Source organism: Carcharhinus amblyrhynchos, chromosome 29, assembly GCF_965287045.1.
Source record: "Carcharhinus amblyrhynchos chromosome 29, sCarAmb.v2.hapA, whole genome shotgun sequence".
In the NCBI taxonomy this organism is placed as follows: Eukaryota; Metazoa; Chordata; class Chondrichthyes; order Carcharhiniformes; family Carcharhinidae; genus Carcharhinus; species Carcharhinus amblyrhynchos.
Genome location: NC_137352.1, coordinates 22,140,763 through 22,154,898, shown reverse-complemented (window position 1 = coordinate 22,154,898; position 14,136 = coordinate 22,140,763).

The following is a 14,136-nucleotide window of genomic DNA, read 5'->3' as shown; positions in this document are numbered from 1 at the left end:
GGTTGCCATGTCGTAAGGCTGAGGCTTCACAAAATCCAAAATAGTCATAAAAGCAAAATACTGCAGATGCTGGAATTTAAATCAAAATCAGAAAATGCTGGAAAATCTCAGCAGGTCTGACATCTGTGAAGAGAGAAAAGAACCAACATTTCGAGTCTGGATGACCCTTCATCAGAGCCTCAGAGTAAATAATAAGTGGTTAGCACTGCTGTCTTACAACACCAAGGACCCAGGTTCGATGCCCAGGTTGGGTCACTGTCTGTGCACAGTTTGGTCATTCTCCCCGCGTCTGTGTGGGTCTCCTCCCACAGTCCAAAGATGTGCTGGTTAGGTGGTTTGGCCATGCTAAAATTCCCCTTAGTGTCAGAGGGACTAGCTAAGGTAAATACATGGGGTTAGGTCCTGGGTGGGAATTGTGGTCGGTGCAGACTCAATGGGCCAAATAGCCTCCTTCTGCAATGCAGGATTCTATGAAATCCTTTGTCCTCGAAGAGGGAAAGCAGAAAATGAGAAATTTTATTTTCAATTCAAAGATTGTAATTTTTTTTAGCCATTAATTCCTCTGTTGCGTAATTCAAATTATTGGATAATCCATTTTCCAGTGAGCAAACATTTGAATAACCAAGATTAGACTGCAATTAAACATGCTACACTCTTAGCTGCATCTCATATCTAAAGAGCCGATATTAGAGGCAGTAATTTTCTTTGTGAAACCGTCTTGTCGTGAAAACTAGAGGTTAAGTCTTGAATGATGTGTACTCACATTTACAAGGTTGGTTTCATATTTCTTTACCAGTTCTTTGATAGGAATTTTGTGATCTTGCTGAAAAGAGGAAAATGAAAAACATCAACAATCAAACCATTTAAACTGCAGCTGCCTTTATTTCATTTTGCAATATCGAGGCATTTACACAATTTTCAACAAAATTTCAGTCACAGTTCGGTCTTCTAATGTTTTGCTATTAATTTGAATTTTTCCTACAGTGACAGCTATATTCCTGATCCTACTTTTCATCATTGTCTGGTTGCATTTTGCCAACAGACCCAGTAAAATGAGCTCAGGCAATGATTAGGATCAGACTCACTGTAAAAAAAGCAATTATTCTCAAAAATCAGAAGCGTAGTTGCTGATGGCTAAACCATATTTCTCCTGTCTAATGATACCAGAAGTGACAAGCAATCAGACACTTACAAAATCTGTAGTGTCAGAAAACCTAAAAAAAACTACGATTCACCTCTTCACTATTAATCATCCTGGTTCATCAGAACCTTCCACATTTACAAATCTGGTCAAATGAAGGATCCAGTTCTCTTTTGCTCCAGATGAATGGGTTGCATTGAGAAAATCAGATTATACATCAAATCCAGCGAACATTACTATATCAAAAGTGATCTTCAAAAAAAAGCAATATAAACGGTGCAATTTGCCAATCAGGGACAGCATTCTTTTCCAATCAGTCTCAACTACCTTCTTTTTACATACAAAAACATTCTTTCTGAGCAAATTATAATTACATTACTTGATTTAAATGTGTGTATGGAGTTTGTACATTCTCCCCATGTCTGCGTGGGGTTTCTTCCGGGTGCTCCAGTTTCCTCCCACATTCCAAAGATGTGCGGGTTAGGTTGATTGGCCATGCTGAGTTGCCCCTTAGTGTCGGGGAAAATAGCAGGGGAAATACATGGGGTTACAGGAAAAGGACTTGAGTGTGATTGTTGTTAGTGATGGGCCAAATGGCCTCCTTCTACACGGTAGGGATTCTATGATCTCAAAATTAAGCTGAGTTTCTTACTTTTCCATTTCAAAGTCACTGCGTTTATTCAAGAATTCATTTCATTACAATTTCTGGAAGGCCATGATAGGCAAAGTTTAAATTTATTTATTATTGTCACAAACAGGCTTACATTAACACTGCAATGAAGTTACTGTGAAAATCACTAGTCATCTGTTTGGGTACACTGAGGGAGAAATTAGCATGGCCAATGATGCTGGCTAACCAGCACATCTTTCCAACTTGTGGGAGCAAACCGGTGCACCCAGAGGAAGCCCATGCAGACATGGGGAGAATGTGCAGACTCCACACAGACAGTCACCCAAGCTGGGAATCGAAACCAAGTTCCTGGTGCTGTGAGGCAGCAGTGCTAACCACTGTGCCACTATGCCATTGAAGGGGGGGGGGGGGGAAACAAACAGATTCCTCCTCCTGACAAAATATCTAGAAGATGACCCGGTCATAACCAACATCCTGTTCCACCAGCGAGACAAACACAAGTGCTCATCGTAATACCCACAGTCTAAACGCTGGCAGTTGCTCGATTATATAACAGCTCAATTCAAACAAGGGATATCAGAGATGTACACATCACCCACATCATGACAGGTACTGATGACTGCTGGCCTAATCACTGGCTTATCTGAATTTCCCTACTGTCTGCAAGAATACTCCTGAATGGCAATAGCTGTGGATCTCTTTCAGAAGTCACCATGCATTTTCATCCAACAGGGGTGACCACAGACACAGGGTGGCATTTTACAGCCTTGCTTGTCCGGAAACCGTAAAATCCCACCTGAGGTCAATGGACCTTTCCATGGTCCGCTCATCATCTGCTCCAATTCCTGTGACGGGCAGCGCAGGAAAATTCTGGCCATAATCTTCATTGCACATAATCTTTCTCAACCTCAAAAATCTTAGACTTCTGTCAACCCAAAGACTTATGGAAGTATCTTCCCCATTTTAGCTACTTTGTCACCACCCTTCACTTACTCCATGATGACATACAAGCTGTGATCCTCATTAACAGTTAAAGTTTATTAGAGTCACAAATAGGCTTACATTAACACTGCAATGAAGTCACTGTGAAAATCTGCTAGCCGCCACACACTGGCATCTGTTCAGGTACACTGAGGGAGAATTTAATATGGCCAACGCACCTAACCAGCATATTTTTCAGACTGTGGGAGGAAACCAGAGGAAACCCATACAGACACAGCGAGAACGTGCAGACTCCACACAGACAGTCACCCAAGCTGGGAATCAAACCCAGGTCCCTGCCGCTGTGAGGCAGCAGTGCTAACCATTGTGCCACCATGCCGCCACAACAGAATCAATGCCAACACTATCGTGTTGAAAACTTGTGTGAAACAAGATTGTGTCATTGAACCAACCTTCTTCTCCATTCTCCTCATTGCAATACAATGACGTAACTCCAGAAACTTACCCACACAGATATATAAAATCCACAGAATAATTAGGAAACTATTCAACCTATGCATCCTCCATTTTAACACCAAAACCAATCCAACCTCAGTCATGGAGCTTCAGTATACAGCTGACAGTTGTGTGTGCACTCACTCACAGAAACTGAGCAAGAAACTCATTGTCAACTCCTTCTCCAAAGAATGTGAGGAAACGGGCCTTACACAAAGAAATCATAGGTTCTCTTTCAATCAGTTCCCACAGCAAAAAAACCTCCCTTCATTGAGTAAGATCAACCGTGAGATCCTGGAAAATGTGAACCAGTTTCTATACTTTGAGAGCCTCCTCTCGACAAAGGCAGACAGAAATGGTAAAATTCATCATCGGCTCCAATGTGCCAGTTCAACCTTCAGCTGACCGAGTATTTGAAAAGAGTCTTTGAGGCCTGGATCTCAAAGCCAAGATTAGGATTATGGTTTACCAGTGTTCCCCATGATCCCATAGCATTCAGAAGCTCGGACAACATACAGCAGGCATCTCAAAGCACTGGGCTTATACCATCACCATGCTTCACCAGATCCTTCAAATCCAGTGGCAGAAAAACAGTCCAACAGCAGCATCCAAAGACAACATGCCCAGCACCAAAATGCAAATTACTCAAAATCAGATCCACCGTTTGGGGTGTGTTGGTCATGTGCCTGACACCAGGCTCCAGAAGCAATTGCTCTATTTGAAACTCATCACAGTGGGAGGTTCCCAGCAGGACAACAAATGCTAGGGTTGTTCACAATGCTGAAGAGGTGAAGCATAGCCAGTGGCTAGTGGAAGACCCTGGCTTATGAGTGACCAGAATGGAGAAGGTACATTTGGGAAGCCACCAAACACACAGAGAGACCTAATTAGTAACATGCATCAATGAAACTGAGGCAAAAGGAGTGCACAAACTTCCAAATACCCATCCACCCAACCCTTCAAGCACCACTTCCCCTTATTTGGCAGAGTCTGCAGGCCACATGTTAGATTAATTCGTCATCTCAGGACCCATTGAACCAGAGTGGATACAAGTCATCCTCAATCCTGATAGACTGGTAAAGAAATCATTCAGTTAACAGGTTACTGTGACTCTGCTGATACTGATGAAGTGAACAGGGTTGAAGGTCTATGGGAACAGAGTCGGTAAATGTAATTGTAAACTGGTTGCACAGAATGGTCCCTTTTCATCAAGATTTAAGTTTAAATTTTATTTATTAGTGTCATAGTAGGGTTACATTAACACTGAATGAAGTTACTGTGAGAATCTCCTAGCCAGCACATTCCAACACCTGTTCGAGTACACTGAGGGAGAATTTAACATGGCCAATGCACCTAACCAGCACGTCTTTCGGACTGTGAGATGAAACCAGAGCACCCAGTAGAAATCCATGCAGACATGGCGGGAACGTGCAAATTCTGCACAGTTGGTGACCCAAGTCGAGAATCGAACCCGGGTCCCTGGTGTTGCGAGGCAGCAGTTTGAGGCAGCACTTCTGCCACCATGCCATCAGTATACAAAGTACAAATTAGAGTAGAAGTATAGCTTCCATATGATAGGTTGATTAAGAACACTGCTGTGAAATGTTGAGATTAAAAATAGTTAAATAAAATTCAAGGCATATTGCAATGAAACCTTGTTAAAGTTCACTGCAGAAGTGAATTTTCTATTCCCCATTTCCCTAGACTGAAAAACAAAAAAGGAGAAATTTCAAAATAGAACATAGAACATTAAACATTACAGCACAGTACAGGCCCTTCGGCCCTCGATGTTGCGCCGACCAATGGAACCAATCTAATGACCCTCTAACCTAAACTATTCCAATGTTATCCATATGCCTATCCACTGACCATTTGAACACCCTTAAAGTTGGCGAGTCCACAACTGCTGCAGGCAGGGCATTCCACGCCCTTACTACCCACTGAGTCAAGAATCTACCTCTGACATCCGTCCTATAATTACCACCCCTTAATTTAAAGCTATGTCCCCTCGTGTTAGCCATCACCATCCAAGGAAAAAGGCTCTCACTATCCACCCTATCTAACCCTCTGATCATCTTGTATGCCTCAATTAGGTCACCTCTTAACCTTCTTCTTTCTAACGAAAATAACCGCAAGTCCCTCAGCCTTTCCTCATAAGACCTTCCCACCATACCAGGCAACTTCCTGGTAAACCTCCTTTGCACCCTTTCCAATGCCTCCACATCCTTCTTATAATGCGGCGACCAGAACTGTACACAATACTCCAAGTGCGGCCGCACCAGAGTTTTGTATGGTGAGAAAAATTAAATATGAAGGAGTTTTTTTTCATCCACAAACATGGCTACAGAAATTATTTCTGGCACAATAAAAGGACAAATTCAAGAACTAAATGTTAACAATTTATATGTGATGCTTCTTTCACACAAGTTTAATGTATTGTCGCCGCATGAGCTAATGGGTTTTAGCTGTGGGTGTGCCCTGAAAATAATTGCTCTCAAGCTAAGAGTGTACCACTGGTTGATGGCTGTCACTAAGCTACCAAACTTCTTAGAATAAAGAAGTTATCTCTGTCTGTGACTGGCCATGATGGTTCTTCATCAGTGCTGGTGTCTCAATTTCTGTAACCCTAAGCCTGCTGCTTTCAATACCTTATTGTAAAAGGACTGGATTTTAAAAGTAAAGAACTGTTTTGAGACTACACCTGTCCTGTTTCGGTCTCCTTACTTGAGGAAGGATGTGGTGGCACTGGAAGAGGTTCACCAGGTTGATTCCAGGGCTGGAAGGGCTGTCATATGAGGAGAGGTTGAATAGCTTGGGCTTGTACTTGCTGGAGTTCAGAAGAATGGAGGGGGGATCCAATTGAGGTATAAAAAATGCTAAAGGGGGACTGATAAGGTGGACATTGAGATGTCCCGTTCCCTCCCTCCCACCTTTGTGGGATAGTCTAGTCTAGAGCAAAAGGTTATACATATAGACCGAGAGGAGGAGATAGGTTCAAAACTAGATGAGGAAAAACTATTCTCTCAGAGTGTTGTGAATCTGTGGAACTCAACAGTCCCAGAATGCAGTGGGGTCAGAATCAATCAACAGATCCAAGAAAGAGATAGATATGTTTCTGATGAAAAGCAGGATAAAGGGCTATGGGGAGCAGGAAGGGAAGTGGAGCTGAGACCAGGATAAGATCAGCCATGATCATGTTAAATGGCAGAGCAGCTCAAAGGGCTGAATTGTCTATTTACGCTCCAAATTCTTCTGTTCCTATGTTCCTAATGTTGGTGCCCACAGCAACTCAAGAAATACAAGGCAGAGAGTAACTACTGATATAAAGGTAAAGTTGCCATTGTCCCAGATGACGATAGGCTCATAGGCTGATGGTGTATTAACCTGAGAATTACCACACCTCATGAGCGCCAAGCTTGAGAAGGCAAGGCCTTCATGAATGACCTCAGCAGGTACTGGAATTAGTGGCACAGTGGCCCATTGGTTAGCACTGCTGCCTCACAGCACCAGGGATCCAGGTTCAATTCTGGTCTTGGGTGACAGTCTGTGTAGAGTTTGTACATTGTCCCCACGACTGCATGGGTTTCCTCTGGGTGCTCCGGTTTTCTCCCACAGTCCAAAGATGTGTAGGTTATTGGTCAGAAGATTGGTTATGCTAAATTGCCCCTCAGTGTCAGAGAAATTAGGAGGGTAATAAATATGTGAGGTTGCGGGAATAGGACGTGGGTGGTATTGATGTCGGTTCAGGCTTGATGGGCCAAATGGTCTCCTTCTGCACTGTAGATTCTATGATATGATTCTATGAACCCACACTGCTGACATCGCTCCGCATCACAAACCAGCCGTCCAGCCAAATGAGCTAATCAACACCCCCCCCCCACCCCCCCACAACAGCATCTGAACATACAACAGCACAGTCTACAGAGGAGAAGAAAATCTGTATTTCAAAATATTATGCACAATGTTGAAAGGTCAATGCGAAGAAGGTCACACTAATGGAACAAAGTGACTTTAACCCACAGAATGATTTTTCATTTTAATAAGGCTTGAACATCCTTGTCTACAGCACACCAATTTCTGGAGCTTTACTTGCCTGTTCAGGGTCTATTACTTCCAAGTCATGCATTATTTTGGGGATAAATTCTGCAGGCAGCAGCTTCACCCATGTATTATCCACGCAGGAGATCTGTTCAAATCCATGGACCAAAACTGGCCCATAGTGCAGCCTTCCATTTTTGGAATTATCCTCCTCAGAGCCACCATGACTTTGCTTTACAGCCCCATCAGCTGCTGACAATTATAAGGTACCAATTCATGTCATGTTCAATTGAGGTTGCTTAGCAGCCCATTGTTTGCCTGTCTGGGTGATGTGGCAAAATTGCAATGAATGGACTGATTATCAAGAGGTCATGGACAGCTTATCTTAAATCTTCCCTTTTTAATGCTCATTTGCCTCTCCGAATACTGCTACAACACTCAAGAGTTGACTGTCCCACAGCTGTGGAGATAATCTACAGAACTACTATACTGTCTCACAAGACTTCTACTGAAACAGGTAATAATGTATATCAGTGTATTGATGCATTCTTGTTCATCATTTTCAGGAGGGGAAAATGAGGATTAATATATGAATTTTCAACGTATCGTCCTCCAAAGTCATCCAGATCTACAATCTAGGTGTAATAACAAAGACTCACTTTCCCAGTTAGATATCAATGATTGTATTTTAAATTCTTTAGAATTTGACATTTGGTTCTAGGTGAGGAACAGCATCTTTTCTTATTTTCCCTTTTAAATCGCATTGTTTCTGGACAGGAATGGACCATTGATCTTTGTCATTAGATCCATTCAGCATCTGAGGATGGGGCAAAGCCACTTGTGCAACTCTACACTTGCACTGTCTCATTTGTGTTACTGAGAATAGCCACAAGGATTTGCTGCACAGACAATTATCAAAGATTATTAATAATACAGTTAATCAGAAAACTTGGGCATTATTGACTAGAGTCCAATTATTGAATGCAAGTTTAAAGTGCTTAATATGGTAGTATTCCCCAATACAGTCTAAGTACAGGGGCAAAACTAAGTCAAAGGATCTAGAAGTCATTATTAACAAAAATCATCAAATGTGTACTCTTGGGGTCAGTTTAGCTCAGCTGGCTGGACAGCTGATTCGTGATATAGAGCGATACCAAAGGGGTGGGTTCAATTCTCATAATGGTTGAGATTATTCATGAAGGCTCCACCTTCTCAACCCTGTCCCTTACCTGAGGTGTGATGATCCTCAGGTTAAATCACCTCCAATGGTCATTAGGGACTTTGGCAACTTTACCTTTTATTCTCAAACAACACTTTTGCAATGCCAACTAATAATGAATCAAAGGCTATAATTTAGTCTAGGCCATATTAAAGAAAAAAGCTGAACATTTTTACCCCCATACAGAACTGTCAACTTCAGATTGTTTTTCAGTCCACATATCAGTATAATCAGAGAGCCTGATGTAAGATGATTAATCTTAAACATTAACTCTGTTTCTCTCTTCATAGACACTGTCTGATCTGCATTTTCTGTTGTAATTTGAGAGAGAAAGACTCATTCTACACCCTCATACAAGTAAAAATCTCAATCCCAAAAGCACTGTAAATGCATGGCCACAATGTATGAATATTGGCTGCAGCATTCCTTTTCATTGCAGAATTATAAACCACCATTAATTCTAATGAGAATGCAAGGATTATTGGCAAATCTCCCTACTGTAAGCCATCCTTTATTACAATTGCATCGCTAGGGTATTTAATAGATTTCTTTAAAAAATTATTTCAAATTCATTATGGTTTTCCCTGGGAGATCTTCTTTTATGTCCTCACCTTTTCTGTTGCTACTCCTTTCTCAGCGTAAAAAAGGCAGGGGAGATACTAAAAACTCCTTCAAGATGAACCATTTTGCTGTATGTCTAAACTAACTGTGTTGATTTTGTTGGCTTAAGAATCAGAATTTAAAAGTACTGGAACCCCAGGCTTGTAGAGTTGGTAACCTTCCCACTCTGAACACCAACCAACTTTGCGTCAACAACCTTCAATCCTTCAACTCTCTTTCCTATGGTTCTTTAATCGCTCAGAATTAATCACCAACTCAGATTGAAAGAAAGAGTGACTAAATTCCTTCAAATCTGGCCTCCCATTTAACTGAATAAAGTATGTCATTGTAGACATTTTCTCCACACGCCTAGGCAGGCCAATAGGGAATTACTGAGTGACAGATTAAAAGGTCAAACAGGATGCATGAAGGCTTTCAATGACCTGTCAAAATGTCCTTCAAACCAGCCACATACATTGTAGAGATTCCGGTGTTAAGTCCTGGTTTATCACAAGGCTCAAAGTCATTGTTAGCAACAGCAAAACAATGTTATTAGAATCAGATCCCAAAATAAACATGAACTAGGAGGAGTACATTCTCTGTAGCAGGAGGAGGAGGGGGGGGTGGGGGCGGGGGGAGGTGAAATAACTTCCAAAGAGGACTGGACACTTGCCAGATAACAAATAAACGCAGGGCCATTGGGAAAGAGCGAAGGGGGTGGGGGGCGGATTGCTCTTTGGAAGAGGGTTCTGCATCCTTCCCTCGGGCTGTAACTATCACAGGAATCTGAACCAGAGCGGAAACCCATTCTGCCTTTGCGCCGCTGATTGCAAGCCCGGGAAATCCAAATATCCAAACTCAGTCCATCACCAGTTATTATTTCACAGAATATTAAATGTCCAAAGATTGAAAAAAAGTGATTTATTTTCCAGAAATAAAATGAAATAAGATTTGCCCCGAATTCACCTGGCGGTTTTGTTGGAAACATTTGATTTTTGGAGGTGATTAAACTGTAAAAACTTTGGTGTGTGAAATAAACCATTTGTTCCTGCCCTTTTTAAGTCTTACGTGGCAACCTGACAAAGCCTCCAATTGCCTACAAGTGTTTCCCGTGGATATAAAGAGCTTGCATAGGGAGAGAAGGGTGTTTGAGTTCCCTCCCGGTGCAGGGAGCAGAACCAGCCCTTCACACGCGGGGAGTGGACCTACTCCTCACACCCCTCTGTTATGTACTCGCCTCCGGGGACAAAGGCAACCTCTTGACTCATAGAGACAGAGCGCACAGGGTCCCACCAACCTCATTGTCCGATCCCTCTTAAGATTCAGGCTAAATCTCTCAAATGGAACGGGAAACTTCCAAATCAATGAATATTCAGATCAAGATATGTCTTCTCGGTGGTCGCCCCCCACACCCCCACCCCGCGATTGCCACTGGTCATCATTCTATGATTGTGATCCCTGCTTGCATCATTCTGGTCAACTCCCACGCATTTATTGTTGCCTTTTTGGTTCTCACTGTCCATCAAACTCCAAAGACCTCATGGTCTCTGCCCCCCTCCCCTCATTTCAGCTCTTGAGATGCTCAGATGGTGAAGAAATGCCTGTGGAATGAGTGGGATTTGGGATTTCATTAAAAGGTGGGCAAGGTCATCCAAAGCCATTTACTGGATGAAGACTGTGGTCAACCCAAGCAAATTCCAATCCAGGGATTAAATTTTACAGCGCATTCTGACAAGTTTATCTATTAGTGTCACAAGTACGCTTACATTAACACTGCAATGAAGTTACTGTGAAAATCCCCTATTGACCACACTCTGGCACCTGTTCAGGTACACTGAGGGAGAATTTAGCATGGACAATGCACTTAACCAGCACATCTTTCTGACTGTGGGAGAAAACCAGAGCACCCAGAAGAAACCCGTGCAGACATGGGGAGAAAGTGCAGACACTGCACAGAAACTAACCTAAGCCGGGAATTAAACCTGGGTCCCTGGCGCTTTGAGGCAACTAATCACTGTGCCACCCTTGAAATGTTAGCTCTGTTCACCCCAGGATATGCAGATTAGGTGGACATGTCAAACTAAGTTGTCCCTTAATAATCATAGATAGGGCAGGGGCGAAGGGGCCTGGGTAAGATGCTCTTTTGGAGAGTCGGTGCAGAATGAATGGGCTGAATGGCCTCCTCCTGCACTGTAGGGAAACTATAGTTCTCTCTCCACAGATGATGTCAGATTTTCGAGCAAGTTCTGTTTTTATTTCTGAAAATTACAGACTGTTCAGTGCTGCCACTGAGATTTTTTGTCAGTGTTTTTTGCCTTGGCAATTATTTAGATTTCTTTCCCCTCCCCCTCCTGCACGAGCTTTCACATGACTATTCTCTGAATAATAAGAAGAAAAGAAGAGAAATCAAACTAAAGACAAGCATCCAATCACTGGCTGAGCCCTCAGCAACCTCACACTGTACATTAGTGAAGTACAGATGATTGAAATAACTTTCTTTTGAATGAACGCTGTTTGGTGCGTACGTGTTGAGTGAGTCAACATCATTGCTGTGCCAACTATCATCAGTTCTAAAAAGGGAATGGGCTGATAATACTCAGCAGGTCCGAGAGATGGAGAAAATGTGATGGGAGAACAACCGAGAAGGCCAGTGATCAACAGGAGAGATTAAATGACAAAAGGAATGATGGTGCAAGGCACTTAAAAAAACAGGCGGTAATGAGATAAATAAAGAAAGAAAGGTGGTCTGGAGGAAATGTGAGTAATGTCAATTCCACTAAGATAAAAGCTAAATACTGCAGATGCTGGAATCTGAAACAAAACAGAAAATTCTGGAAAATCTCAGCAGGTCTAACAGCATCTGCGGAGAGAGAGAAAAGAGCCAACATTTCAAGTCTGGATGACCCTTCATCAGAGCTCTGATGATGGGTCACCTACACTCGAAACGTTGGCTCTATTCTCTCCCCACAGATGCTGTCAGATTGCTGAGATTTTCCAGCATTTTCTGTTAATGCCAATTCCACAATCATTACCAATACCTATTTCCAAAAAAAGTTAGGATCTGAATTCAACATTGAGTCTAGAAGTTTGTCACGTGTCTAATTGAGAGATGAAGTGCTGTTTTTAGAGCTTGGGTTGAGTCTCATACCGTCTTACAGCACAGAAAGAAATCCTTCAGCCTATCATGTCCATGCCAGCCATCAAGCACCTACCTATGCTATGCTTCACTGGAAGAGTTGCTTGGGAATAATGAAAGGGAAGGCAAGAGGAGGATGAGTTTGCATAAGGTTTCACATTGGAATTGGTGGAATCGTCGAATGAGGAAAAAGGACAAGACATTGGAAAGCGGGGGTTGGGGTTTGGGCAGCACGGTAGTACAGTGGTTAGCACTACTGCTTCACAGCTCCAGGGACCTGCCTGTGTGGAGTTTACACATTCTCCTCGTGTCTGCATGGGTTTCCTCCCACAGTCCAAAGATGCGCGGGTTAGGTTGATTGGCCCTGCTAAAATTAGCCCTTAGTGTACTGGATGCTTAGGTAGAAGGATTAGTGGATAAAATATGTAGGGATATGGGGGTGTGGCCTGGGTGGGATTGTAGTCGGTGCAGACTTGATGGGCCGAAGGGCCTCTTTCTACACAGTAGGGTTCTATAGTTCTATGTGTACTCAAGGTAGTTGTGAAAAGTCAGCAAGTTTTTAGGGGATATTGGTTAACAGCCTCCCCAGAGAGCAATTTTCCTCCTTCCTGTGAGAATTCGATTTCATCTCCCCAGTCTCCCAGTCCATGTTTTTGTAAAACTGGCTTTCATAACTTTGTTTCCCATATGTCTTTTACCCTTAACTGAGGATTCCTCTCCAAGGTGATTGATGGGGCCATCAGCTCTAATTCCTCACACATCTGTTCCAAGCTTCTCCTCTCCCTCTCAGAACCACAATCGGGTTCTGGTTGTTATCACCTTCCAGTGCACTAGTCTCCAAATTCAATAGATGATCCTCCACCATTTGCGCCACCTTCAGCACGATGGCACTGGCAAACACACCTTCTTCCATCACTCCAAAGAAACCGACCCAACTGTGACCCTCTTGATCCATTTCATAATCACACTCTTGAGTTCCCTCCCCTGCCCAGAGCAACTCCTTGAGCAAGTGCAGGAGATCATGGAATCATAGAATTCCTACAGTGCAGAAGGAAACCATTCGACCAATCGAGACTCCATCGACAACAATCCCAGCCAGGCCCTATCCCCGTCTCCCGACATATTTACCCTGTTAGTCCCCCTGACACTAAGGGGCAATTTACCATGGCCAATCAATCTAGCCCGCACATTTGACTGTGCAAGGAAACTGGAGCACCTGTAGGAAACCCATGCAGATACGGAGAGGACATGCAAACTCCACACAGTTAACTGAGGTTGGAATTGAATCGGGGTCGCTCACGCTGTGAGGCAGCAATGCTAATCATTGTGCCACTGTGCTGCCCAGTGCAGGACACCATTATTCTGTTTTCCTGTCCATTCTCTGGGGCATCAAATGCTTTTACCAAGTGAATCGGCAATTTACTTGTAATACTTTCAATTCAGCAATCTGTCTCCGCTGTTCATGGTGTAGTCTCCTCTCTACATTGAGAATAACAATACAAACTGGGTGAACACTTTGCAGAATATCTCCATTCAATCATCTTCATTCATGGGAGGTGGTGGCATAGTGGTATTACTGCTGGACTAAGAATCCAGAGACCCAGGCTGATGCTGCAGGCACCCTGGGTTCTAACCCCACTATGACAGGTAGTGGGATTTTAAATCAATGACAAAAAAAATCAGGAATTAAAAATCTACTGATGACCATGAAAACATTGTCGATTGTCATAAAAATTCATCTGATTCACTGACCTCCTTTAGGGAAGGAAATCTGGTCTGGCATGTGACTCCAAATCCACAGCAATATGGTTGACTCTTAAATACCGTCTCTCTGCTAGCCTGAATTATAAAAAGTCCACAAGGAATAAAAAAAGTCTACAGGTCACTGAGCTTTCAGTTATTTTAATTCTCTGTACACTCTGATTCTCAGCCTC